Below are 27,310 nucleotides of genomic sequence, written 5' to 3'. Positions count from 1 at the left end.
CACTGAAATGTGCCAACATTTGGGCATTATGGGCCAGATTAAATTGTTTGGTGGGCCAGATCCAGGTCACAGGCTGTACGTTTGTCAGTCCCCACTTTAACCCATCATGCAGATACATCTTTTGAACATTTGCTGCTAAATCTTGGGGATTTTTTAACCTTACAGGCACACTGCTGACTACTTGTTATTATTTATAGTTTCATGGAATGGTCAAAGTACTATTTGGAAAAATTATAAGAATAATTAAGATAATTCCTTGACTCAAGGAGCTCTCCAATGCGCCCCAATCCTGACCCTGATCCTACTGAATTCAGTGGCAAAACTCCAACTCAACACAAGAGCCAGATCAGATGTCAGTTCACTGTAACAGATATCCATAACCTTACTGGGCCCTAAAAGTCATGATTTTAACAGAAACATTGGTTTTATGGCTCATTATAACTTACCTCTCACCCCTCCTGCTAACTTCGCTTTGCTCCACAGTTGGTAACTGCTCATTTCCCTTATAAGCAGTCAAATTCATTAATATAATTCGATCAAACTAAAGCAATTGCTCTAATTTTGTTCTCACCTTGAACTGTGTCCACTTCTTTCCCAGACCTGATGAAGGGCACCTGGAGCCCAGAAGCCTGTCCTTTACCCTTCCCACTTATTTGAGTTAATCCAATAAGAGCTATCATGCAGGCAAGCATGACACCAAATAAAGGGCTGGAACAAAGGATTTGGGAAGAGGAGGCGGGTTAGAACAGTGGAAGGTCATGACACATTCTTACTGTTATGTACATATCCCATTAGCTTCTCTGGTTTTGTTTTTAACCAACATTTGAAGCAGCATATGGGGACAATTGTTCTGAAGGTTCATCCTTACAGTGGAGCTAAGGGCCTTGCTTGTCAGATGGTATAAATCTGTATAGCTCCATTGGTTTACACCAGCTTCATCTGGCTTCAAGATGTAGCATATACTTACTATAAGCAATGTTTTCCTTATAAACCTCTTTCTCTCTCTGTCTCTAATATTATGGGCCCTGTAATAACCTGCAAGTAGAAACAAGTGCTGTAGCGGGGGATGATTAGGAGGATGATACTAGGAAGCTCCATTTGCTTGGGGAATTTTGCAGTAGCTCCGAGCACACACTTGACCTCATGGCTGCAAGCAGCAGCACTGAGCACAGGACACTTCAAATAAAGATCCACATTTCTGCAGTCCAAATAGAGTCCCTTTATTATTGCATAAAACACTGCATGAACCAGTCCTCACGCATCCTCTGTGTATCAGACACATTCACTCTTCCCTGTCATGTTGCACTCTTTCCATCCTTAAGAAGTTCTAACCACAGAGCCAGAAGCTTCTGAATTCAAAGCTCAGCCAAGCTGCTGACTCAGACAGGTAACCCAACAACACTGCTTCACTCCTCTTTTAAAACAGGGGAAAATACCACCCCATCACAAATTTGTTGTGAGGATGAATTAGCTAGTGTTTATATAAAACCAATCTGAACATATCAAGTACGAGAATCATTGTTGTCAATATAAAAGAGCACTTACAGCTGCCCACGGTTGGCTTTTACATACCGGCTACCCAGGCTTTTATTTTCAAGGGTGAAATTCAGCCTTATAGCAAGGGCCCACACAACATAATATGCACTGTTTAATTCTCACTTCAGCCCCTAGAGAGCACACAGTGCCTTGGGCCACCCTCATCTCACCTTAAACCAAGGTACCCTGAGCCCCAGCCCACTGCTTCACAGACACATATGCTCACTTGTATTAGTCTGCATAGGCTCCACTATTCACTTAGCCATTCAGTGAACTACACTTATTTTAATGCAAGAGGACTTCTTTTCTCCTGAGCACTGATGGGATTCTTGTGAGCAGGACTAGGACTTGTAAGACTCTCTCTGTCAGGTTCTCTCAACCTCCAGCAATCTGAAGCCCAGGCTTTCAAATTGCATATCCATTGCAATTATTTTAGCTCAAATCACGTCCAATCTCATTGTATTTCATTTTTCCTATGTAGCATTCCCCCACAGGACAGCTGCAGTAAAATGACAACCCCTGCTTTGTTTTCACACAGGTCCTGTGGCAAGGAAACATGCTTAGTCAAATCTTCCTTACGTTATCAGCCTGCATAAGTTATGCAAATAGCAGAAACCAAAGGGTAAGTGACCATCATCTCAATTTGAGTCTTTAATAATTTTCTCACTAAATTACAGGCACATCACCAGTGACTAAGGGCACAGACAAGTACAACAACTGAACAATTCCAAGAAAGTCACTGATTAGGAACCAGTTCACAACTGTCACCAGTCAGCGATAGCCACATGTACGTTACCAAAGTTTCTAAGTAGAATGGTTCGAGTGTGTTGGTTGCAGCCATGTTGGTCTAAGGACATAGGCAGACAAAGTTATTTGGGTAGAGATATTACATTTACCCAAAGAACCTTGTCTGCTTAAGTAGAATGGTCACCTTTTAGGTATTGCAGGCCTGTTGAACTGCCGCCAGGAGGTGGTAGTGAGTACCCAGCCCTGCATGGTTCTCTAACCAAGAAGGAAGACCCCAACTGGTTGAACACCAAGGAAGAGGAAGACATCAGTTGTCCACAATTGCAATCTTCTCACTAACATTGAGTTCAATAAAGACCAGTTTAGTTTAATAAAGAACATTCTTGAACTTTGCCAAAATCTATGTGGTAGTATCTTGACTAGGGGGTGCATAAGTGTGCACATAGTGGGGGCAGCCTGCACCCTATTCCCAACAGTGGACCGTGCTTAGCTGCCTGAAGCTGATTTGAGATGGGAGGTAGGGTGAACTGTGGGCCAGGAGGAGGGAAGAGCCTGAACCTCTGCTTCTGTGTTCCTAAACAAATTCCCTGCCCCCCACCCCAAATCACTATTGATTCCTGCTAAGTAGGGTCCACTGCTGGAAACTGATATTAATTAAGCAGCATTTTAGTGAAAGCATTTTTAAAGCCCCAGAGCACCAGGACATTCAGAAGCAGGGGGCCAGGTAGTTATCCCCTACCTGGCCACTATTCTTACCCTCACCCCAATTCAGTCTACGATGCATCAGACTGCAATCAATGCAGCCAGTAGATGTTTGGGCAGTAGAGTTCTCGCTGCAGACCAGAGCAGCCAGGTGCCTTGAAGGGGCTGGAGCACAGGGTTGAAGACCGATACAGTGTGGGATGCCTGGAGGACCAACCAGGTACTAGTTTGTACATAACATTGAACCCACTCACAGTTCAAAATAACACTTGATTACTCATGTATTTTTCTGAAACATCCCAGGAAGTTTAAACCACACTAACTTGGCTGGTACATCTAGATACTTGGAACAGCCTAAGTGTTATGTCTGCCTGCACCCTAAGTTAGGCAAATGCACCTAGGTTTTAGCCTACGGGTGTGCAAAATGCGGCCCAGGGGCCAGGCCATTCTATCCAACCCGCTAAAAAATTTAGAAAATTTAGAAAATTAATATTTATCTGCCCTGGGCTGCCCGTCATGCAGCCCTTAATGGCTTGCAAAAACTCAGTAAGCAACCCTCTGCCCAAAATAATTGCCCTCCCCTGTTTTAGCCCATAGCATTCTTGTAAAGGAAAAGTCACTACATTTAAAGAACTGATTTTCAAAACTGGTTGTTACTTGACCATTCTGACTATCCAGCAAACTCTCAGCATTTGGAAAGCCCATGAGAGTGCTAGTCTTGGAGACTTGCAAGATTAAGCTTTAAAGGAGGGCTTTTCAACAACTTGTCCTTTCAAAAGAAAATCTGGACTTTAAAATGCTATTTTCTTAGAGTCACATTGTTTTCAATAGGAATAAAATAAGAATAACTCTCAGTAACAACAACATTAAAGCCAAACACAGAAAGAGAGAAAAAACTAAGTCCTGGGAAGGCTCTGCTCAAGGAACAGGAGGCCCATTACACATGACTGTGAGATACAGACAGGGAGGGGCAGCCTTCAGGGCTGGGCTACTCGGAATAACCCTTGGGGTTGACCCTAGATATCAGTACAGACATTTCTTGGCACACAGGACTCCTCAGTGAAACAAGGGCAGCACAGTTCAATGCTGCCAGGGTTCCTACAATGCTGAAGGATCAGCCTTCCCTATGGATGTTGTAAGAACCTTGGCATTTCCCTGGATTTTCCAAGACATGTGTCCCCCACATGCCCCCACCAGCTGGCAAGCTCCATTCACACCCTTGGGGAAAAAACATCTAACAAGTGTGAAATCAAACAGCTCCCAATGTTCCCTTTTCCTCCCTATTTTTTCCATGAAAGGTAATGAGATAGTAGACTTTATGGCAGGCAGTAGAATGGGCTTTGGAACTGACCTTGCACCTTTGGAGGTCAATGGGTGTTTTACCATTGACTTTAATGGGAGCAGAATCAGGGTTATTGTTTGGTTCTTAAATAGTCTCTGCAGAATCATAGACCTAGCCTGCAATTAGTGCTGATTTATTCTGGGTGACTACAGTTCAACACAGACCAGCACTGGTCTGGCTGCCATAATTCATCCTTGAGATTTGCCAGTAAAGGCAACAATTCCTTTGATCTTCCTAATGGAGAAAATTGGAGAGCACACAATTAGCCTTTTTCTCTAGTAGTTCTGATACTCCTAAAAGTTGTCTGATAGGGAGCTTTATGCTCCCCAAATCTTGTGTAACCTGGGCAGTACTCCAAGAGGTACCCCCTCTCTAATTGAAGGGATCAAATCGGGTGCACAAGCACTGTGGGAGGTGTAGGCACTCTCCTCCCCCTAGAGAGCAGAGCCAGACCACCAATGGGGACTTAACCATATACCTTTTAATACTGGGAACATAACAGGCATAAATCAGAGGGTATAGTGGACACTACAATACCCCAAGGGGGCAGGATTCAACAAAGGTTAGACACTAAAAATCAATGACAACAAACAGGGTTAACAAAATATAAAACCCAAACAGCAGAACAAACAATACAGGTTGGTGAAATATAGAAGACACAGGACGCCAAGGAACTATAGGACTTTGTTACCTGGAGGGGGAGGAAACACAGTGGCCCCTTTCCACTGCAAGATTTGCTTCTTGTTATTTCACTCACCCCAAGTCACCTCAGCTGGGACTTGAAGCCAGACCTCTCACATGGTAAGCAGGAACACTGCCACACAGCTACCACTGGTAGCTGTACTCCAGCCTGCTAGGGGTCTTGACCTTCCCGGAGCCCCAGCCTTGTGTTGAGCTGCCTGGCCTCTGATTGGAGGAGCTGGAAGCAGAGCTGGGAACCTCTCAGGTCACTGCTCAGATCCTTCCTGGAGGCAGGGGGGGAGCCTCTCCTGCTGGCTGCACCCTCTCATAGGGGATCCCCCAGCGGGGAGCCTCTCCTGCCAGCCGCACGCCGCACTGCTGAGGGTCCCACTGCTGCCTGCAGGTTCTGCTCTTTCAGGCTTTTCCGGGGCACTGCTTCTGCCCCACTGGCTCAGCTCCTGCCGGCTCTGTGAAGCTCCTTCCTTGTTGTCCCTCTCTAGTACCTCCTGAGTCAGCTGCGCTGCCCCCTTTATCCCCCTCCAGGTGACCCAAGGGGCCAATCAGGACATGGGGGGGAGTCTCTGGGGCCTGATTGGTGCGGAAAGGGAATCCCAAGTCCTCCAATCATCTTTTACCCGTTCAAAACCCCTGGGCCAAATCATTACCAGATTGGTGAGGAAAGGGAATCCCAAGTCCTCCAATCATATTTTGCCCCTTCAAAACCCCTGGGCTAGGTTACTGCCAGCTAGCCCATCACACTTGCTTTCACCCAAATGTCAAAGGATTTAAACTTTCCTGGTTCTGGTCTTAAACAAGTCAAACACACACTGAGGTGGAAGGAGCTTGAAATAAAGTTGGATGAGTTCCTTCTACAGAAAGGATGGAGTCCTGGGAGAATACCCACATTGTTCAGCTGAAAAGTGGCTTCTTTCCATAGGATGGTTATTACTGTTTAGCAAATTATAAAGAACATGTCTGTGGTCAGGGAGGCTCTTGTCCAATTATGATCCTACCACAGGAACATGGGCATATAGAACTGAAAGGGGCCTCCTGGACCATCAAATCCAGTCCCCTGCATTTGCAAATGGTCATTAACTAAAGAATAAGCAAAATTTCCCCTTCAAACTCTCTCACAGCTTCAAGGAATAATGTCTAAAACATCAAGAATACAGTATAAGGTGCTCTGGGTAAAAGATTTGAAGTAGGCTGCACTGTTCTGCATGGAGTAGCAGAGTAGCAGAGTATTTGTGCTTCTGTCAGGCGAACTGGGCTGTCACTCAGCAGTGGTACTTAGTTTGCTGGATGTGTCATGCGGATATGGCTATACTACTTTTGGTTTACAAGACAACCTGCCTGGAGCATCACTATGTGCTTGAGAGCACCATCACTGGTGACAAAGTTTACCAGGTAGGTGTGGCCCCAGAGAAATGATTAGTGCAGTGTGAAGTAGGAGTACCAGCATTTTGCATGCATATACTTGACAGTAATATTCCAAAATTATCCAGTACGCTCTAGGTCAGAGAACTGCTACAGAGATTTACCTCCATACTGTGTGTGCCCTATTATTTATAAATATGAAAATGTAAGGGCATGGTTGCATCTTAGAATAAAAATTTCTGAGCAGTTTAAGGTGCAATGCTGGTATTTATACTACCAAGTTGGGGCCAAAGCATGCCCTGCTACATAAAACAAAAAACCTGCGAGAAGGTGAAACTTAAACATAAAATTTGAATTTGTAGGGATTCTTAACAGAACATCTCCTCTAGTGGATGTTGGTCTTCCAATGTCACAGACACCCTAAGATCCATAAAGAAATCCTATTGATCCCGAGACATCCATCTGTCCAACTGCAGGCCTTTACAGGGTGCCAAGTACCAAACAGAAGTAAGATTAGCAATTAAAAAATACTTGTTTCTGCAAATGAAAACTACTGCTTTAAGACGTTGAGTCATATAAGCAAAATGCTTAAGTTGCCTTGACTTCAGCATGTATGACTATGTGCTTTCTGAACTGGGCCCTCAATCCTTAAATTTCAACTTCTATTGTTATATACCGGTCCCCAGGAATGGAGGATGCAAGCAGTGCAGGTAAATCTGAATGACCTTCTAGGCTACCCCTTAAGGTAGAGAATAAGCTTGCCAACCTTTCATCATCCCAACCAGCTCTGTTATAATCATTCCCCTAGAAGAATCCATTCAATAGACAGTACATTTATGTCAAGACACAGAAAGGATATTGAGTTATCTGAAGAACGAAAAAACTGCACCAAAAAGGTAAACATAGTGAACCTTTTCTCTCATTAAAAAAACAAGGTCTAAAGCCAGTTTGCTCTAGTTATAATAATCCAGGCATAACATTTATATGAGAACATAAAAATACAACACTCAGCTGTAAGTAAAACAATATGTGTGTTCCTGAATAATAAGGAAATAGCTTGCCAATAAGGATTCATTTTGACCAAATGAAAGATGACCTGAAATTGACTTTGGAGTTACAACCTGATTACTTATAAAAATAGAAGGTAGGGGAAAAAAGAAGGGGAGTGAGATTGGAAGCAGAGATTGGGAAGAGCTTATGTTATGTGGCATTCGATGTATTTACTTTGAAAAGTTTCCTTTTGATGAATAATAGAAACAATGCAGTAACAACTACTTTCATGCCAAGGAAGATCAGCTAGGGATTTTGTATCTCATATTCTTCTGCTCACCATGCCCCTCAATGTTAGAAAGCCACATTTTGAGTGAATGGAACTAAAGCAAAAATATTGAGAAAAGAATCGCATTGAATGAGAAGGAGAGAAAAGTAACTGTGAAAAGAAGCACAGTTGTAACAACATTTAAATGAGCTCTGTGGCTTGCAGGGGAATTTCAAATGCAGAAGGCAGATTTCTTATGTCCTCAGGATCCGGAACATCACCCCTAAATAAACCCATCATTTTAACCAGTTTCTTGTACATTTATTTCTTCCAGTACCTGAACTGAAGTTCATGAAGGTACTAGGCTGACTGGCTGCTGGTTAAATTGATCCATTTGTTGCCTTGGGCAAGTCACTTAACCGCTGTCCCTCGACTTCTGGTTTAGTGAGGCTCAGAGGGGTCTGACTAAAACTTTGACTAGGATTATTCCTATTGAATGCTTGCAAAGTACTTTGAGGTCCTCTGACGCACAGTGACTTAAATAGGTAACAGGGAAGTGGCAGGGCCTGCTTCCCTACATCCTCTGCCATTTTTGCCAACCTGCCCCACCAGAGCTCAACTCTAAGAATAAGCCTCTGTGGGATCACTGAATTCTGCTTTTCTGCTGAGACAACTAATTCATGATGAGCATGATGGCATGCTCTTGTCAGTACAACCATCTAGCAAGTCCTACTAGGAAGGAATATACAGACAAAAACTATTATTTTTCGCACCAGCCTCAAATCTACTTCTACCCTTCTGTTTTTCAAATCTCTCTCTAAACCCATCTCCCTAACTCGAATCACCTTCTAACTCTGGCTTCTTCCCAACAGTTTCCCACATTTGAAGAGCACGGAGGAAGATTGGTTCCCCTTCATCCAATGAAGCTCTCTCTCCTTCCAAGTTATTTCCCCTTTAAAATCTTATCTCTGTGATTAGTGAGCTCTGTCTAAAACAGTGGTTCTTAAGCTTTTAGATTCAAGGCAGTCCTCTATAACTTTTGTGAACTGAATGGCACCTCATTTATTTATTGCACTGCTTACCTCCTCGAAGAGGGGCCAGGGAGCAGCCAGGCAGGGATAAACCTGAGGCCGTCCTCCTCTCAAAACTTGCTTATATCCTCACTCCTCATAGGACCTTTCAAAAGCTCTTGCAGCACCCCAGTGTGCCAAAACCCCCCCACTGAGGAACACTGTTCTAAAGGATGCTGCATGAAAATCAATTGTGTCACATTTCTGCCTATGGGGCACTTCCTTGAAAGACTCCTCAGATAAATGCCTGAGGAGGTTGCAAATAAAGAAAAATATTTTAGCTCTCCTCTTGTTGGTCTAATAAAAGATATCACCCCTACCACGCTGACCGCTTTTGCTTTTAGACGAACACGGCTACAATCTTTATCCCTCAAACATGGATATCATAATTAGCCATTTTGAAATGAAAATTTCATAATTTTACAAGAAAAAAGCAGAACTCAACACCCTGAGACATGGAAGGTAACACCCCTGGCTCTAGCCCTTTGTTTCGAGCCAAATTTGCACACTTGCAGAGCAGCCTCACCGCAACAGAACTTCCTTGCCCAGGAGAACCTTTCCATCACTAGTCCTCCTGTGAAATATGAAACATCTTAGCAAGAAAGAAACAAAATTCAACATCCTGCTTGCCATCAGACACCTTTGAGGTAAAAAAACTGCTCCAACTTTTATCGAAGCCTAATTTACATAAAATGAACTTTTCCACCCAGTAGATCGTATACTACCCTTCAGCTCTCCTGTGCAATATGAAGATTCATTTCTACCCGGGAAAAATGTTTCAATCTTTGTATTCTCCTTTGCCTGAAAGCTTGGAAATAAAGACTTTTTTTTGCAACCATCCAGTTGGTCTAATAAAAAATATCACTGCTCCCACACTGACTGCTGAGGAGCTATAAGGCAAGGTTCATGGCTTGTCTTGATTTCCAGCTAATTTAGAGACATTCATGGAGGCTCACCATGACACGCAATGAAATATTTACTATATGAACATGAGCAACATTTCACGCCTTGAAAAATCAATGGTGCTGTTGAAGCTGTGTTTTCTGTCCAACATTTTCCTGACATTCAGTGTTTGCAATGGCACTCTGACAGCTTACACCCAGGTTCCCCCTTAACTATCTCCGCTGAACCTGTTCACAAGAAATGGCAGGACCAAGATTTACAGAATTTAAATCAGCATTTGTTGCTTTTCCACTCTTACTTAGTGAGGTCACGCAGCAAGGGGAGGGGGGGGAAATTACAGCACACACAAAGGCATTATACAAAAACAAACTTGATTATGTTTTAGCTTTACATTCTCCCTTATAGACAACTGGTTCAAAAATGATGAGAAACTGCCCGGAAGTGTGTGACTGAAGCATGGAATGCAACAATCCTCACTTCTAACGCCACAGAGTACATCAACAGTCTCCAGATTTCTGAAGGGAAGGGGCTTCAGAAAGGTCACACTTATCAAGACAGAGCAGGGCACTCCTCTCCTCTGTATGTCTGAGCCTCCAATATGACTACCTAAGCATAGGCCTCTTCTTTTTCTCTTCTTCTCATGCCTCTCCCCTTGTCATCAACTCCTCTTATTGTTCTCATCTTGACTTAGATTGTAAACTTTTTGGGGGACTGTGTACACACTGTGGAGCTATGAGTAGTAATGGTGCTGCGCACCATAAGAGGAATAATGAGTGGCAATAAATCACTATTTCTTACCTCACTCTCCCATTAAAGAGGAAGGCAGTTGCAGTTTGTTCCATTTTATAAATCTGGGCAAGGGCTTTGGGGGAAAAGGGGGGTGCACTTGGACAAAGAATTAAGACTCTGATATCACAGGCAATATGGGAAAGAAACAAAGAGAAAAAGTCTGTAGGCGTCGTGACTTAGAGGGGAACCGTATTTCTTTGACAAGGATTTTCAGCACTAATGACATGTTTTGTTTCGAAGTTGTATTGTTTTAAATTTCAGCCCACACCAATTCACTCCACTTGATCATATCCTGTGTGTATGTTCCATTTCTTTTACAGGGAGATGCTAGATATAATCCATTCCAGAAGCCCAGCTGTGCCAATCCTAAAAGGGGAAGAGACTGTGGAACACAGGAGATCTTCAGTCAGCTATGCACCGCTCTAAGAGAACAAACCACTTCAAATAAAAACTGAATTTTCTGTCTGACCCCCTGATGCATCAGTGGTTCTGATGAAGGAAATCCAAGTTTAGAGAAGCATTCTAGTGATTCCAGCTGTATGGTCCAATTGCGATCAAGCATGTAGTTAGTAGACACTGTAGTCTCTTTCCTGCTTCTTTCTGGCCAGCATCTCTTAATGCAGGTTATAAAACCCTACAATCCCAGATGAAGGGAATTGAAGGCTGCCAATAGTCATTACCAAACATAGTCACTGCTGGGCTAGTGATCCTCTATATTAGAAATACTGGGAATTGAATTAAATCATTTATCTTATGAAGCAAATGGGCTAGGTGCTTCCTTTCAGTGCAAATAATTCTGCAACAAGGACCACACAAGGGGCTGGCTGTCACTGCAAGGGGAAAAAAAAGATGAAGGGTGCTATCTGGAAAGAGAGGAGGGTGAGAGAGAAGCTGCAGAATGAAGGGATAAGCAACAGCCAACTCTCAGCCAGACTGAGAGGGGACTGACAAAAAGAGGAATTGGTCTTTTTATAGCCAGTTTAATTTGATGCAATTTCCTTTCAGCAGCAGTTTCACTTGCCTATTTTACAAGCACATAATGCAACAAATTTCCTTTCTTTTCTATTAAAGCATTCTTTTCACTGATACCCTCTTTGCCTTTTCCAATGATGTCAGAAAACAACCTCCTGCTTTTTTTCTGTTCTGTTTTAATCTATGGGGTCTTGGCCAACAGTCTTCCTTTCCTGAATCAGCATCTGTTTAAAGTGGATTCTTTAATTAGGTTTGCTTTTTGGGGTTGTGATTTTTTTTCTTTCCATTTCTCCTGCCTATCGACCGCCTCAGGATCTGAGCACCAATGGAAACTGCAGAATTATGTCTAAAGAGATCTGTCAATTCAGAGTAATCTTCACAAACATGAGTTCCACACATGGAATTTCTTTGACCGTCTGAAGATCTGAGAGCACTTTACTTATAGAGAGGCAGCCCAGGTAGGTGAGTTTGAATACTCCACACAGCACGCGGCTCAATTATTTTTTTAATTGCCCTTTTCCTTTTTTCAGAAAAGTTATCTGTCTTGCAATACACACATCCTTGCTACATTGTGATGAATTCATGCTCATCAGAAGGAGCCATTTACAATTGTTGCTATGAAAAGGCTTCAATCTATTTCTCATAAAGATTCTTGGGATAAAAGGAGGATTAATGTTCAAAAGTAAGTTAAATGAAAAACTGAGGCTGCCCAGAGGGAGATGTTAAAGGCTGACTGGCACAAAAGACTACTTTCTGGCAAACTTCTGGAAGTTCTAAAAGAAAAGGGTCAAGAGTCATCTGCTTCAGTAATGGTCTCCAAGGCAAAAATATTGGCTGGCCAATCCTATCATTACAATGGACCATTATATGTATGTTCCATAAGCTGAATGCATCAATTATACTGGTCATGTGGCATCTTAAACATGCTTAACTTGCTATTTCCCCCTTATTCAATATGATAAGTCATAAATTAACACAAAGACTTACATGAACATATTTTATACCTTCTCCTCTTCCTTCCTTTAAGCTTTAAGGTTCAATGATTTAATTAAGACTAGTTTAAAGGGGAACACACTCAGAGGTGAGGGCGGAACAAGCCTGTCTCTCTGCGGAAAGTTCTGTCCACTAAACATGTTTGTGCAGGATTGAGAAAAATGGTTTTATCATTCAATAAAAAGTAATAAATCATACCAGGAAGCTAGAAACTCCATGCAGTGTTATTGTTCCAATAGAAACTCATTTTTTTAAAAACCCCATCAGGGTTGACTCAGAAACATATTACATTCTAGTACTATATGATGCTATTGCCCTACAGATGTTTTTCTGATAAAAATCAACAATTAAACGATGTGTTTATTTTTTAGGGTAGGTTTCTGTCATTGTAGTTCAGCTGAAACTTCTGATGCATCAAAAGGTTCATCATCCATTTGATTACATCTCGATAGCCAGACTGAGATGAAGATATAATTTGTGTGTCTGCAGACCACCCTAAGGAAGGACAGTCCAGTAGCACAAACCTTCACCTAAGATTTAGGCAGACCCAGGTTCCAATCCCTACTCTACCACAGAGTTTCTCTTTGACCTCAGACAAGAGATTTAAGACCAAAGGGAGTTAAGCATTTCTGAGGATCTAGGACTAGATCATTTTCTGCTCCAGTCCTCCACCTGTGAAACAGGAATAATAGCACTTCTCTACCTGACAGGGGTGTCGTAAGCATTTACACATTAAAGATTGCCATGTGCTGAAAAACTGGTCACCACATAAAAGCCTCTGACTGACATAAAGATTATGAGGTTTAACTGCATTTCAGCTCAGTATTTTACAAGAGGCCTGTCCAACTTCTGAGTGGCTAGGGGCCATACAGGCCACCCACCACCTCACCCATGCAGTGGGCGCCCTGTATTGTACCATGACAGCACTCCCACCTTGCACCTTGTGCTGTGCCGTATGCCCTCTCCTCCACAACAGTGGCAGGCACCCCGCTACTGTAACATGCCAGCGTCCCTGCTCCATACAGCATCTCTAAGAGATAAAGCTCAGCTGTGGGTTTCCTCAGCCTTGTGGGCCACCCCAGAGGCAGGGGCAAGAAGCAGGAACCAGAGGAAGGAGAAGGGGCCCAAAGACTCCAACAGAAGCTGGGGCCTTGAGGCAAGCACTACTCAGATGAGGACCCTGGGGGCCACAGGTTAAGCCCTCAGGGGCCAGATATGGTCCACAGGCTGCCAGTCAGACAGCCCTGTGTAACAAAACAGAGCTGTTTGCCCCATTGCCTCTGTTACTTACCTTGCAATGGCATTGCTAGTTATAAATTATGGCTTTGTCCTTGGAACACCAACAACTCAGTCCTGGGTTCAAAAAGGATTTTTTAGTTTAGGATCAAAAGTCTTCAAGGTTCCCCCACAAAAGTACTTTGGGAACAGCAGGTAACACTGTGGGTCCATTTCAGTATGAGAAATCTGACTGTGCATTTGTTTCCTTTTGGCTGAGATTAGACATAAAGGGTGCGTATATATGAGCAGGGAGGCTGCTCTGATGCACTGTAATTCCAGCGTGTTGGAGCAAACTCAATTAACTGAGTCTGCTGGAGCATGGCAATTATCATGATCCAGCAGCCTGCTGTGTCTCGTGTATCAGTGTCTCCATGCTTCAGAATGATGGTGGGTGCACTTTATCTAAAGCTGGTTCAACAAGCTTTAGCTAAAGCACCCCCACTGCCATTCCAAATTGCAAGGAGGCTGATGCATGAGATGCTCCGGGCACTTTAATTAGAGTGCCCCTCCCTCCCACTCCCAGAGCACATGTGTAAACACTCGAAGTGTTAAGCATGGAGCAGCAACTGGAGTATAAAAACATATACTAAATTTATTTCCAGACAAGCAGGGAAGGATCCTGGTGGTTCTTAAGATCCCTCAGCGTTGCTTGAGGTGGGAGAGCTCCTTCATGGAGAGGGGAGAAAGGACAGAGATTCTCTTCTTAGCAGCTCTGGGAATATGCTTCATATGTCAGACAAGCATATATCCACCTCCACGCCCAGATCCAAGCAGGAGCGAGAGCCTGAAGATCCTGCCAGTTTGACAGACCTAATTTGCTTTTAGTCATTCCTAGCTAAAACAGCTTAGTCTCTGAGGTACCCCACATTTATTTTGCAAGGGAAGGAACTAACCAGAAAGGCACAGCAGACGTATGCAACAGTGCACCAAGTAACTGGAAGTGAGAATGTTTATAGTCCTCCAGGAAACAAAGACAAACAGCAACAGTACCATATCCCTAAGAAGTCATTGAATACTTTGGTATGATAATTGATTATTATTCATTGATTAAAGCTGGCAACAGAACACACTCTCAAGATGACTTTCTAATTAAAGAGCCACAGACTTCAAAGTCTATTTCAGGCTTTTGGACCTACCAAAATAAATTTTACTGTTTATAATGTAAAAAAGTAAAATTCCCTGCAAGTTAGACAAGAATTTTAAAACAGCAAACAGTAAAATGGCAAAACTTAAAATAAGGAACTAATCAATGCTATCAAAATGGCTTCAGCCTGTCTTGAGGACTCTAATCATTTCCAGATGATAACACAGGACTGATTGGATGTCTCTGGCAGCTATTCTTATCAAGGCCTGATTACAAGTACAATAAGAAAAGAAAAGAAAAATTGGTTAGTGCAGATTGGCCAAATGGGCCTGTGGAAACTTGCACACAGTCTGCTTCGATCAAGGAGAAGTGATGTAAATCTGTTTGAACTAGTGATAGAGGCTGCAAGAAAAGACAACAATCGCTTATGGTCATTTCCAGACAATGTTGAAATGTACTGCACAGATGCAGGCAAATGTCCCTTGACGAAAACCACCCAGAGTCTGACTTCATGGTAAAGAAAAATCCATATGCAAACCCCTGCAGTCCCTATGAAGTAGCAAATGTTAGTAAGGGTGCCATGTGTGCATATACCCAGAATTGCCTGGCTGTCATAACACTTTAAAGCATGGGAACTGGTGCCAACTTAGTCATGGGGGGGCACATGCCCCCCAGCAACCAGTCAGCGACTGGGGAAGGGGCCCTCGCGGCTGATCTTGCTGACTGGGGGAGGTCCACCCACAGCCAATCTCATGAACGGGGCGAGTTTCCCCCCTGGCCAATCATGAGGCAGCCGATCGCTGCAGCCACTTCTGGAAGTGGCTGCAGCCACTTCTGGGACCACTGCTCCCTGGCTGGTACTCACAGGGGGTGAACCAGAGCTCCTACCTGCCCTCCCAAGCAGCAAGTGCGGCCAGTCAGGGGGTGCATTGGTAGTCTCAGGGGGTACACATGCACCCCCTACATATTGCCACTGCTTTAAAGCTCTCTTTAATTGCACACAACTTTAACTTCACCCAAAGAATAAGCAAATCACTTGGCAACAGTATTTGCACAGTTGTAAGAGAACTGCCCTTTCATTACTGATTATTAGTACTCTGCCTCCACTGTTCCAGGCCCTTGAAGAAATACATAACAAAAAGATGGTCCCTGTCCAAACAACTTGCTATCTGAAGATGAGATGCAAGACCATCAGGGGGTATGATGAAGAAAAAACAAGGTGACAGTGAGACAACTACAAATACTCCATACCCCCTGCTTAAGTATTTTTGAAGCAACATATCAGAGAAATATTCAAGAAGGATCTGAGAGAGGACAAAGGGATATGTTGGGGCTACAACACATGGGAGAAAAGAAAGAAGTGCTACCTGGAAGAGTCAACATCTCAAAGGCATGGGAAACACAGATGAAAGCTAGGCCACAAAGAGACTTCAGGTGAAGTCAGACAGTTTGTATTGGTTGTGGTAGGGCAAGTGGAACCAGTGGAAGGACGAAAAAGGGGACTGATATAGTTGAAATAATGAGTTAGGAAAATGCCCTCTGCAGCAGATGGCTGAATGGATATAAGGAGAGGTAGGGGTAATATGGCATTTTTCAAAGGCTATAAGGGAAGATGTTGTCATTAAGATATAAGACAATGGACTGGTGGTGATTTAGCTATGTGAATAGAGAGGGATGTCTAGCTCTAAGAGAAGCCAATCAGAAAGATGCAGACAGGGACAGGAATGTGCAAGTCTAGAAAGACATGGGTCAAAGATTATGGGCCTGAATGACAGGAAGGTTATCCACAGTGAGAAAGGAAAGAGGAAGAAAATCCACTACATTTTTGTCACCAAAATTAATTTAAAATAAAAAAAAACTGAGGCAGCTAACAATTATTTTAGAAAACCTTTTCAGTGCTCTTATTAAAGGTTTTAGGGCATGTGTAGATTAAACAGGGGCCCTAAATTGAAGCAGTAGGTTTTTAAAAACACTGCTTCAATTTAAGGCAAAGTAAACCCCTGTGTCATGTACACCCATGTCTTACCTGCCTCTCCAGCAGCAGGGAGGGGAGGGCAAGCTGCCAGTGGGCAGAGCAGTCCCTAGGCCGCAAGGGGAGCGTGGCTGGTACTTCCCTCCATGGCAGCGGCACACCCCCCCACAAAGCAGCACCACCCACAGGCACCCAGATCAGGTGGTCCCGAGGGGCACTACAGCCATGGAGTGATGGACCAGGTCACCGCGCAGCTTATACAGGCAAGCAGGCTCCAGGGGAAAAAAAAAAAAAAAGAAGAGATCAGGCTCACCGCTTTTATTTTTCCTTTGGTGGTGCCTGCCTTCCCGGGCTGCTGCCAGGCTGCCTGTATGGGCTGCTTGCACAGCCCCTGAGCCACGCAGACCCTGGTGCTTCGCTCTGCGGCTGTACGCCAGCAAACTAAAACTCCTCAGAAGTGTTTTAGTCTGCTGTGCCCCAAAGTAATTTAAAGCGCGTTACACTGCTGAATGTGCTACAGCTGCTGGAATTGATGTGCAATATGCCGCCAACATGTGCAAACACCAACACCATTATTAAAGAGGTTCAAAAGCATTTAACCCACTTTAAAGTGTTTTGCACACATGCCCCTCATTCCATCTACACACACCCTTAATTACTGAAACTGATGAAGCAAGGTGTGTTTGGTGATGTCTTTTATTAAACCAACAATATAATTATGAATGAAGCTGGGTAAGTTTCTAGAACAAGGCTAATACGCTACTGAAGCTATGGAAATATATGACCTAATCTCATATTTTTTAGACAGTCTTCTCAATCAGCTGGAAAAAATAGATTATTATTATGTCCAAAACGGTAAAAGAAAAGTAGCCAGATCTCTGATAACCAAAATAAATCATCCATGGTATGCATTAGTATACATTCCAGTTGTATCACTGGATGCGCAATTGATGGTAGTTTGACTTCTCTCTGCTTGGCTGCTGTACTTAATATCCACCTTCTTTTATCTGGAAGGCAAAACAAGTGTAAATGGTAAGGACCACTAACAACTGCTTATTCTTGGAATAAGCAACACTAACTTCACCACCATATGCAACTTAAACAGGATAATTTTATCTGGTGATATTTTAGATAGAGGAAGTCAACCTGCATTATAGTCTACCTTTGCTCTTAACTCTTTATTAGCCTGATGGGAGTCAACAAAGAATAACATTTTAGCCAGCACAAAACTAGACAATGAATAATATATGCTCTAAACAGATGCCACCCTAATCTAAGTAAAAGAAAAACACTGGCTTAGATACAGGTTTTAATTTGGGGCCTGATCATGTGAAGACTTAGGTCTCAGAGTTCAGTGCAGTATCAGGGCCTCTCTCTTACACCTAAAAATGGTTCAACATTTCTGGTGTGACACCTGAAACCTCCACACAGCATTCCTCTGGTTTCATCCTGAATTTAAGAATCAACCAGGTATCTGGAAGGTTACCTCAAGGTGGCAATATTCTTGAAGGAGTCTAGATTTCTTTACTTTTTCATATCACAATGCGAGAATCCTGTGCTGCTGTGCTATACAAGATTGAAACAAAATCAGATGAAATTCTGTTCATACTCAGTTCAGGGTTCATTCATACTGGAAAATTAAAATGAAACTTGAGATATATGAACAAATAAGTTTGTAAAAGCCCCTTAAAACTGAAAATGCCAAGTTTCATATAGAACTAAAAAACTAGAGTGAGGCCCATGCCAAAGTTTTGGCCTTGTACATCTGCTAACTTTGGAGAACACCACCATGTTTAGTATGTGGGTAAAACTGGGAGACTGCAAGGAATGAAATGGCTTCATGGTAAAGATACAAAAGAGGGCAATAGTGAAAAGTAATGGGTCCAAAATACAGGCTCTGTCACTGACTCATCATGTGCAAGATGAAAATCAAGTAAAGTAATCCAATGAAGTCATCTTACTAAAGGTTAGACTATGCATCTCTGATTTAGTTCGTCTGTATAAGGTACGAACCTACCTTGTCTCCTGCCCGACTCCAGACTACCTCTCTCTGCGGGCTAGAAATGTCACTTAATCTCTATAACTTAGTTTACTTGCACTAAAGAGAATACTGTACAACAAAGAGAAAATTTAGGTAAATGTCCCCTCAGCTCCCCAGCCCCAGCAAGGGCAGACAGGGGTGGAGGTCTGGCCAGGCAGGGATTTAATTTCCCCCTTCATGTGCCACCAGCAGGGACCGGAGCCAGATCTGCCCACACTCCTTCCTTGCTCCCTGCCCAGAATAGGCCCCTGCCTGTCCCCTCCACCAGAGGCTGGAGGGAGGAGGAATAACACCATTCCTGCCCGGCAGTGCCTCCTCCCTGCTGCTGCAGTGGGAGGCTGGGGGCAGGGCCCTTATTGGGGGAGCAGCCCCTGTCATACTGCAGGGGAGCGCAAGCCCCTACCCAGTGAGGGGCTGCACTGCGGGACTGGCAGGGCTGTGGCTGGCTGTGTGTGGCAGCGCTGGGGTCCCAAGTGGGCCAGATCCCTGCAAGCCCCCCCGCAGTGCTCTACAGCGCAGCCGCTCACTGGGAAGGGGCTCGCACTCCGAGAAGCTGTGACAGGCTGGTGTCCATCACGGTCACTCACCAGTCGCTGCTCCAGCTGGGACCAGGCCTGGCCCTCGTCGCTGTTCTGTGCTCAGGACAAGCCCCCTCCCGGCAGAAGGGGGCTTATTCGGCTGCTGGCACTGGAGCACGGTCTGCCTGGCCAGACTGCAGCTGCTGCTGTTCTGTGCTGGGGCCAGTGGCTGAATAAGCCCCCTCTGGCCAGGAGGACGCTGGCCCCAGCACAGAGCAGCAGCGGCTGGAGCCCAGCCGGGCAGACTGCGCTCCAGGAGTGTTGCTTATTACTATTTTGGCCAGATATTTCATGATGCTTGACAGATGCTTGACACGGTGCTTGACAGATAAAAGATTAGATATGGCCCTCTGGTAAACATCTGCACCAGGAGGAGTATGTGGGGGGAAAGGGGACTGTTTTTGAAAGGGACTTCCCTAAAGTGAAGAAAATAATATTTATTTTTAAAATTCAGTGGCCCAATCCCGCAGTCACCTCAGGCAATTTTTGTACCTAAAAGCCACTGCAGTTTTTATACCTAAAAGACTAACTCATTCAGACAGGCATAATCTTACACAAGCTATAGCCTACTTCATCAGATGCTATGAATGTACAAATAGTCCATTCACAGAATCAGTCTCTAAGTTGACACACTGTCTCTCTCTAGGTCTGGGTTAAGACAGTTGCAGAACTGCTGCTCTCCCCAAGTCCCCATGTGCATAAGATACATTGTGGTATTAAGCAAACACTTGAATTGCTATCTATGCAACTTGAAGAGTGGAGTAATTAATGCATCTAGATTTGGAAGGACAAAGGAAACTGACATCCCACTATGATCAATGGTCATTGATCTGACTCTAATTAGTAATAAAAAAGGTCTCTTTTAAAACACTGGAAGTATATATTTTCTCTTGACTATTCATTCTACCTCAGGACTGGTTACCTGATACATTAGACTCAAATTTCTACCAAAACATCTCTTTTTAAAAATCATTTCACATATTCACCTTTGAGAGTAACATAGTTAAACAAATAAGCAAAATTAACACCCGCTGCCCTTATCTTTGCCTGATGTGCTACAGTACATTGCCAGAGGGGCTCCAGTCCAGACAGAAATATCTGGCCACAATAGTAATATGTGTATGTATGTATAATATAAACATAAACGTTTAATAACAACCACCAGCTCACTAGGGAAATTACATCTTAAATCCACTGGTTAACATAGATTTTTATCCTGTCTATATAACTATGTATGTTCCAAAGTAGTAGGGTGGGGTGACGGGGCAGCCACCCTGGGGATTGTCGGGTAGGGGAGCAGAAGAAAAATGGTTGCTGTTGTAGCCATGCAATTATGCCAGCAGCACAACAGCAAATGCAAGTTGCCGCTGGCCCCACATATGGCAGCTCCCCCACGCACCAGGCCATATCATTATGCCTGTGTTCCAAATAAATGCATCTTATCCAGGGGTGGGAGAAGGTGCAAAATGAGTAGAATGAGGCTCTCTGCAGGCTGAAATTAGAGCATGGAGCTGTGACATCAGGCCAATGGGGCTGCCCATGCGGGCCAGAAATGTGATAGTAGAGCGAGTGGTAGCAGCATTAGTTACTGTGGCGCTAGAGCTGCAGCAGCCACCTCTTTCCCCCACGAAATTTCCAGCCTGCGGGCAGCCCCACAGTTCCGCATCTGGCCCACAGGGCTGGAAATGTTTTCACAGGGGAGCAGCAGTTTCTCACCCTGCTGCCAAATTTCTAGCCCTGTGGACCAGATGGTACTGTCCACGAGCTGAATTTAGTCCCTGGGCTGGAACTCAGAGACCCCTGTTCTATCCATTTTTCCATCTTACTGATCTCCTGGAGGTATTTGTACCTTGTGGTAGTAAGTTCCACAGGTCAATTTTTCATTGTTATTTTCTTTTATAATTTTTCAATTCATTGCCTTTAAACTCTATTAGATGTCTTTTTTTTGTATTTATTATGAAAAAGGGTAAATATAACACCTGATTCACCCTGTTTAAATTACTTCACAAATCTCTATCACAGCCAAGGCAATTTTTTTTCAATGACCAGCCCCAGCTCTTGTTTCCTTTGAGACTTATCCATATGTTGCTCTTCAAAGCAGGCTAGAAAGGGATGCTCTGTTAAAAGGTTTTTGAGCCAGAGGAAAAAAGTCTATTTGAGATTGATGCCCCGACTTGTCTCAAAGCACAGGGCTGGAGAGCAACCTGCATGCAGGCTTATGGGAGTATTACTATCATAATTCAGTTGAAATCTGGCCCTAAGCAAGGTGACCCTAAATCACTTGTTCCTATAAAACACACTGAATTTCAGGTAAACCTCAAAATGAGGACTTAAGCACTATCACTTAAAAAGTAGATACTGTTATTATCTATATAGGAACACATTTAAAATAGGGTCTATATTGTTAGCCTGATAGTATAAGCAATGGAATTTTCTTTTTTGTGAAACTCCCTGGCTGTGAGGTTGTGCTGGTGATTTCTGTGAGATATTCTCCTTGGCTTCAAGTACATCTCCAGGCACCTTTTCAAAGCAGGTACTCTTAGGAAAAATTAATTATTTTTTTTTCTTTTTTTTTAACTTGGTAAGTTTTGTCTGCTTAACAGAATTAGATTCTGGCACAGAGTTCATGAAAGATCTCTGATTATTTTGATTCCCTGAACTGATTAGATGAAGATACCAAGTTCAGCAAGTCATGTGACCACATCGTCAAGTTACATAAAGGGAAACCTCACCTGTTTCATGTGGTGTACAACAAGATGAAAGAAAGGGATGCAGCTTTAAAGCAGGATGAAGAACAGACAGCAGTAAAGCTGGTAATAACTGGACTGTATAATTAAAATTGTAATACTGTGTGTTTTGCTAAGCTTGGATTAGCACATGATGATCTCCAATGTTTTATACACTTAAAGGTTGCCTAAGGTGGCTTTCAGTGGTTTACATTTTTTTCTTCAAATAAGAGCTTTTAAAATATGTGGGTAGTACTGATTATTTTTCCCTTTAAGGTAAAAATGAATCATTCTAAACATGCTCTAAGGGGAAACGGCAAAGTCTGGCCCATGAGCCAGATCAGGTCCATAGCAGACTCCATTTCCCAACAGCCTCTGCCCATGTCACTGTAGCCTGTTTCCATGGAAACCCCAGCAGCAGCAGCGGTGGGGCCAGACAGCCCAGGGACAGGGTTTCCATGGAGACCAGTCCCAGCAGGGCTGGCAAGGCTCAGGGCTGGGTGAGGAACTGCTACAGGGCCAGGGATTGGATCTTGCAGTAGTGACAGCATGGGCAGGAGCCAGGGCAGATCTGCGATTCGCTGCCCAAACACACCAGGTAGGGGCATGCAGGCAGGGGATCAAGGCTCTGCCCCAGCTCTGGATCACACTGTCCCCACTGCAAGATCCCAGCCCCAGCCCTGGAACAGTTCCCTGCCCAGCCACACGGCCTGCTAGCAATGCTGGGGCTTGTCGCCATGCAAACCCTACCCCTGTGCTGTCATGGCCCCACCACTGCTGGGGTCTCCAGTGACACAAGCAAGGGCTGCTGGCCACCAGCCCAATTGCCATTTTGCTCACCCCTGCTCTATAATTTCTAATGCATTTCCCACATCACTCACAAGGAATTTACATTGCTGCCCTCCAACAGATCTTAACTTTAACATTTTGCTAGAAACTTTTATAGAGTAGACTATTACATATAGTCCGTTTGATAAATTGTATGTAATAACTACTACTTACTGTACAAAATTTCATTGTCTCATTGAAGGCTGAAGTTTGTCCAAAGGCTAATAAGAGTGCCTGTACATGAGCACGGAAGCTGCTCTGATGCCCTGTAATTAACAGTGTGTCAGAACAGACTCGATTAATCAAGTCTGCTGGATCCTGGCAATTACTGTGCTCCAGCAGCCTCCTGCATCTTGTATATCAGTGTCCCCGCACTTCAAAATGGTGGCAGGGCCATTTGAACCAAAGTTCATTCAACAAGCTTTAGTTCAAAAGCCCATGCCACCGTTTTGAAACAGGGAGACACTGATGCATGAGACATTGCTGCACTTGAATTAGAGCTGCTCTCAGAAATGCTCTTGCTAATGCGACACCTCCACCCTCACCAGAGCATGTATAAAAGTGCTCTAAGAGGCTGTCTCACAGCAGCTTTCTCACCCACATGTTTGTCTGTCTCTTACAATACATGCCATCTCTTTGGATCAGAGACTAACCTAATATCTGAATTTCAGGTAGCACAATGGAGCCCTAGCCCCTGACTGAAGCCTTCTAGGGTTTGTTATAATATAAATAATACTTGTGACTCCTTAACTGACTCCAGAGATAACATGGGTCATGTCTACACTGATAGGTGGAGCTGACCTTATGGCTGTCCTCAATCCCACACTATAAACACATGTACTTGACCCTAGTGGCAGCCCTACTAGACCCAGGAAGCCTTGTCAAATTCTAGGATCTGAAGTCAACTCCACCCCTGCTTTCCTCCAAGCTACCCCTTTCTGCAGCTGGTTTAAAACTTACCCAGAAATACAAGTCGCACTACAGGAAGCCACAGTAGCAATCCTTCAATTCCTATTCCTGCCTTCCAAACCTACTGCATCCAACATCCTCTCTCTCTTACCGGTAAAAAGAGAGAAACCCAGGAGAGAGAAGTTCCAATTCCTAGAAGGGGTCTGAGACAAAGTTTTAATGACATGTTGATGTGAATGAAGGTGTCTTATAAGCATGGATGGTTTTCTCTGATTAAGAAGTCACAAACTCTCTGATAAAAGACCCCAAATCTGTTATTAAAATTAAAAGCCCCCTGCACCCCACTCTGCTGGTGCATCTCACTCACCCCCCCAATAACCCCCCCAGCCCTACTGGTGCCCCTCACTCACCCTCAAAGCCATCCCAACCTTGCTGGTGGCCCTCATTGCCCCCACAACAGCCCCCTGCCCTACTCGTGCCTCTTGCCTCCACCCATAGCCCCTGCCCCCCAGCCACCGGGGCTAGGGACCCAAGTCTGCAGCTCCCTGCCCCAACAGCAGGCAGCTGCAGCACAAGCAGCATGGAGCTGGATCCCCAACTGCTCTGATTGCTCGGGTGGGGCCAGGGCTGGCTCCTGGTTCCCCCAGCCTTGCCGGTGCCCCTAGCCATGGCCCGCAACCCCCCAGCTCTGCCAGAGGGGCCCCCAGACCCCTGCAAGCCCCATTTACCTCAGGCTCCAGAAGCAGCAAAGAGTGAAGCTGAGCCAAGCAGAGCTGTGGCTGACTGAGAGCCTCAGGTCCCTCCCTTCCCTCTTCCCCTCCTCCTCTGAGCAGGGCTGGGGGTTTCCCTCCCTGTTTTCAAAAAGCTCTTGCAGGCTGAAGCTCAACCAGGCTACAGCGCTGTTTGCAAAAGCAGGGAATCCGTGGGTTTCACTGCATTTTCTCTGATAAAAAGGGGAAACTCATGGTTTTCTCTATTTTTCCGTGAGAAACAGAAAACCAGGATCCCTGCTTATAAGCCACAGGGGCCTCAGATGGGGCTGTACCAGAGAGAATGCTACAAGACAGTGTATAAAAATTTAAGATCAAGCAAGTCTCATTGCGATCCAGTAGGATAACTAAGTCAGGAGAGGAAGAAGGGAAGGTGGAGGAGGAAGGCACATGCATAGCAGCCACTGCAGTGATGGCCCAGCTGTTGCTGGCAGCCTGACTGCAGCTACCACCCCTACATTGCCATCACTGAGCACAGAACTGACTAGTTACACCTCTGTTTCATACTACTGTAGGTTGCTTTTCCTGCAACAATCACATTCTTCTACCCTACCAACTTGTAAAGCCCTATCACCTCAAGGATAAAAGTTTCATATTATTTGTCAATGATAGTTTAGCTCCATTGGTATTAGCTACATATAGTGTAAATTGTCTATTATCATGGCCATCATTTCCAGCTCTGCTCAGAGCAAATTTGGCTAACAGCTCTTAATGCTGCATTATAGGCTGTTCAGGAGGGACAGGATAGGAAAGAGAGGTGGGAGCGTGGCACTCTATATTAAGGAGGAATACACATCCTCGGCAATTAGCAAAGAATCGGAGGAGGGACACTCTGAAGTGCTTTGGGTTAGAATACAAGGCAGTCAAGGGGAAAGAGACTTAACGGTGGGGGTCTACTACAAACCTCCCAACCAAGGGGAAGAGCTAAACCAGGAATTCTTAAGTCAGCTCATGGAGGTAAAGTCAAACGATGTGGTCATCATGGGGGACCTGAACTTTCCTGACATCTGCTGGGAAGAGCAGTCAGCCAGGTCTGACTGCTCACATAAGTTCCTAGCCAGAATGCAGGACCTCCATCTAACCCAAGAGGTGCACAGCCCCACCAGGGGAGATGCCTTGCTGGACCTGGGGCTGGCCACGGGTGATGACCTGGTGAGGGGGCTGTGGGTGCTTGACCACATGGGCGACAGCGATCCTCACCTGCTGGAATTCACCATCCAGCGCAAGGTGGCAAAGGCCTACAGCAAGGCAGCAGTCCTAGATTTCAGGAGTGTGGACTTCAATGAGCTAAGGAGAATAGTCGGGGAAGCACTGAGGTCCCGGAGGGGAGGGACCCCAGGTGTCCAAGGAGAGTGGTTGCTCCTTAAGGAGAGGATCCTCCAAGCTCAAAGGGAGGTAATCCCAACACAGATCAAAGGGAGCAGGAGGGCACATAAGCCCCCATGGCTCACCAAAACCATCCGGGAATGTCTCCTAGCTAAAAGGGAGGCATACACCCAAAGGAAGGGAGGGGCCATCACCAGGGAGGAGTATATTGCAGCTGCTCAGGGATGCAGGGGGGGGCAGTCAGGAAGGCCAAGGTGGAGATGGAACTGGGACTACCTTCCAGGATCAAAGACAACAAGAAGTGCTTTTTTAAATACATAGGGGGCAAATAGAAGGTTCCGGGTAACATGGGGCCTCTGCAGGACACGCTAGGAAATTTGGTTGTCACACCAGATGACAAAGCCAACTTATTTAACAATTTCGTTGCCTCCATTTTCCTGAGCCAGGGACTGGAACAGTCACCCCACCTCTGGGCCCCCCTTAGATCCCAGGGGAGGTGCACCTAGGCCAAGGGTTAGTGAGGAACTAGTTAGGGAACTTCTGGAAGGACTGGACGTATTCAAATCAGCTGGTCCGGACGATCTCCATCCCAGAGTACTGAGGGAATTGGCTGAGGTTATTGCGGGAGCCCTGGCATGGCTTTATGAGCACTCGTGGTGCTCTGGTGTGGTGCCAGAGGATTGGAAGAGGGCCAACGTGGTTCCCATTTTCAAAAAGGGCAGGAAGGAGGACCCGGGAAACTATACGCCAGTTAGTCTTACCTCAATCATGGGCAAGCTTTTTGAGAAAATTATTCTGGCGCATAGCAACGAGGGGCCAGCAGGGGAGATTATGCTTAGGGGCAATCAACACGGGTTCATTAGTGGCAGGTCCTGTCAGACCAACCTGGTGACCTTCTATGACCAGATCACCAAATCCTTAGATGCACGGGTAGCAGTGGACATAGTCTTCCTGGACGTTCGGAAGGCCTTCAACACTGTCTCTCACCCCATTCTCATTAAGAAACTGGGGGACTGTGGTGTCAACACCCACAGTCAAATGGGTCACCAACTGGCTGGAGGGCCGCAACCAGAGAGTGGTGGTGGATGGGTCATTTTCGACTTGGAGGGATGTGGGCTGTGGGGTTCCACAGGGCTCGGTCCTCGGGCCGGCACTGTTCAACATCTTCATCAGTGACTTGGACGAGGGGGTGAAAAGCACCCTGTTCAAATTTTCTGATGACACTAAGATGTGGCCGGATGTGGGCACACTAGAAAGGAGGAATAGGCTGCAATCGGACCTAGACAGGTTACAGGGGTGGGCGGATGAGACTAGGATGGGACAAGTGCAAAGTGATGCACCTAGGGAGGAACAACTGGCACCATACCTACAGGTTGGGGAACTCCCTTTTTGTCAGTACAGAGGCAGAAAAGGACCTTGGAGTCATCA

The sequence above is a fragment of the Crocodylus porosus genome, unplaced genomic scaffold (assembly GCF_001723895.1).
Source record: "Crocodylus porosus isolate Cpor-Errol unplaced genomic scaffold, CroPor_comp1, whole genome shotgun sequence".
NCBI lineage: Eukaryota > Metazoa > Chordata > Crocodylia > Crocodylidae > Crocodylus > Crocodylus porosus.
The sequence above is the reverse complement of the archived record's forward strand: the minus strand, read 5'-3'. Positions refer to the sequence as shown.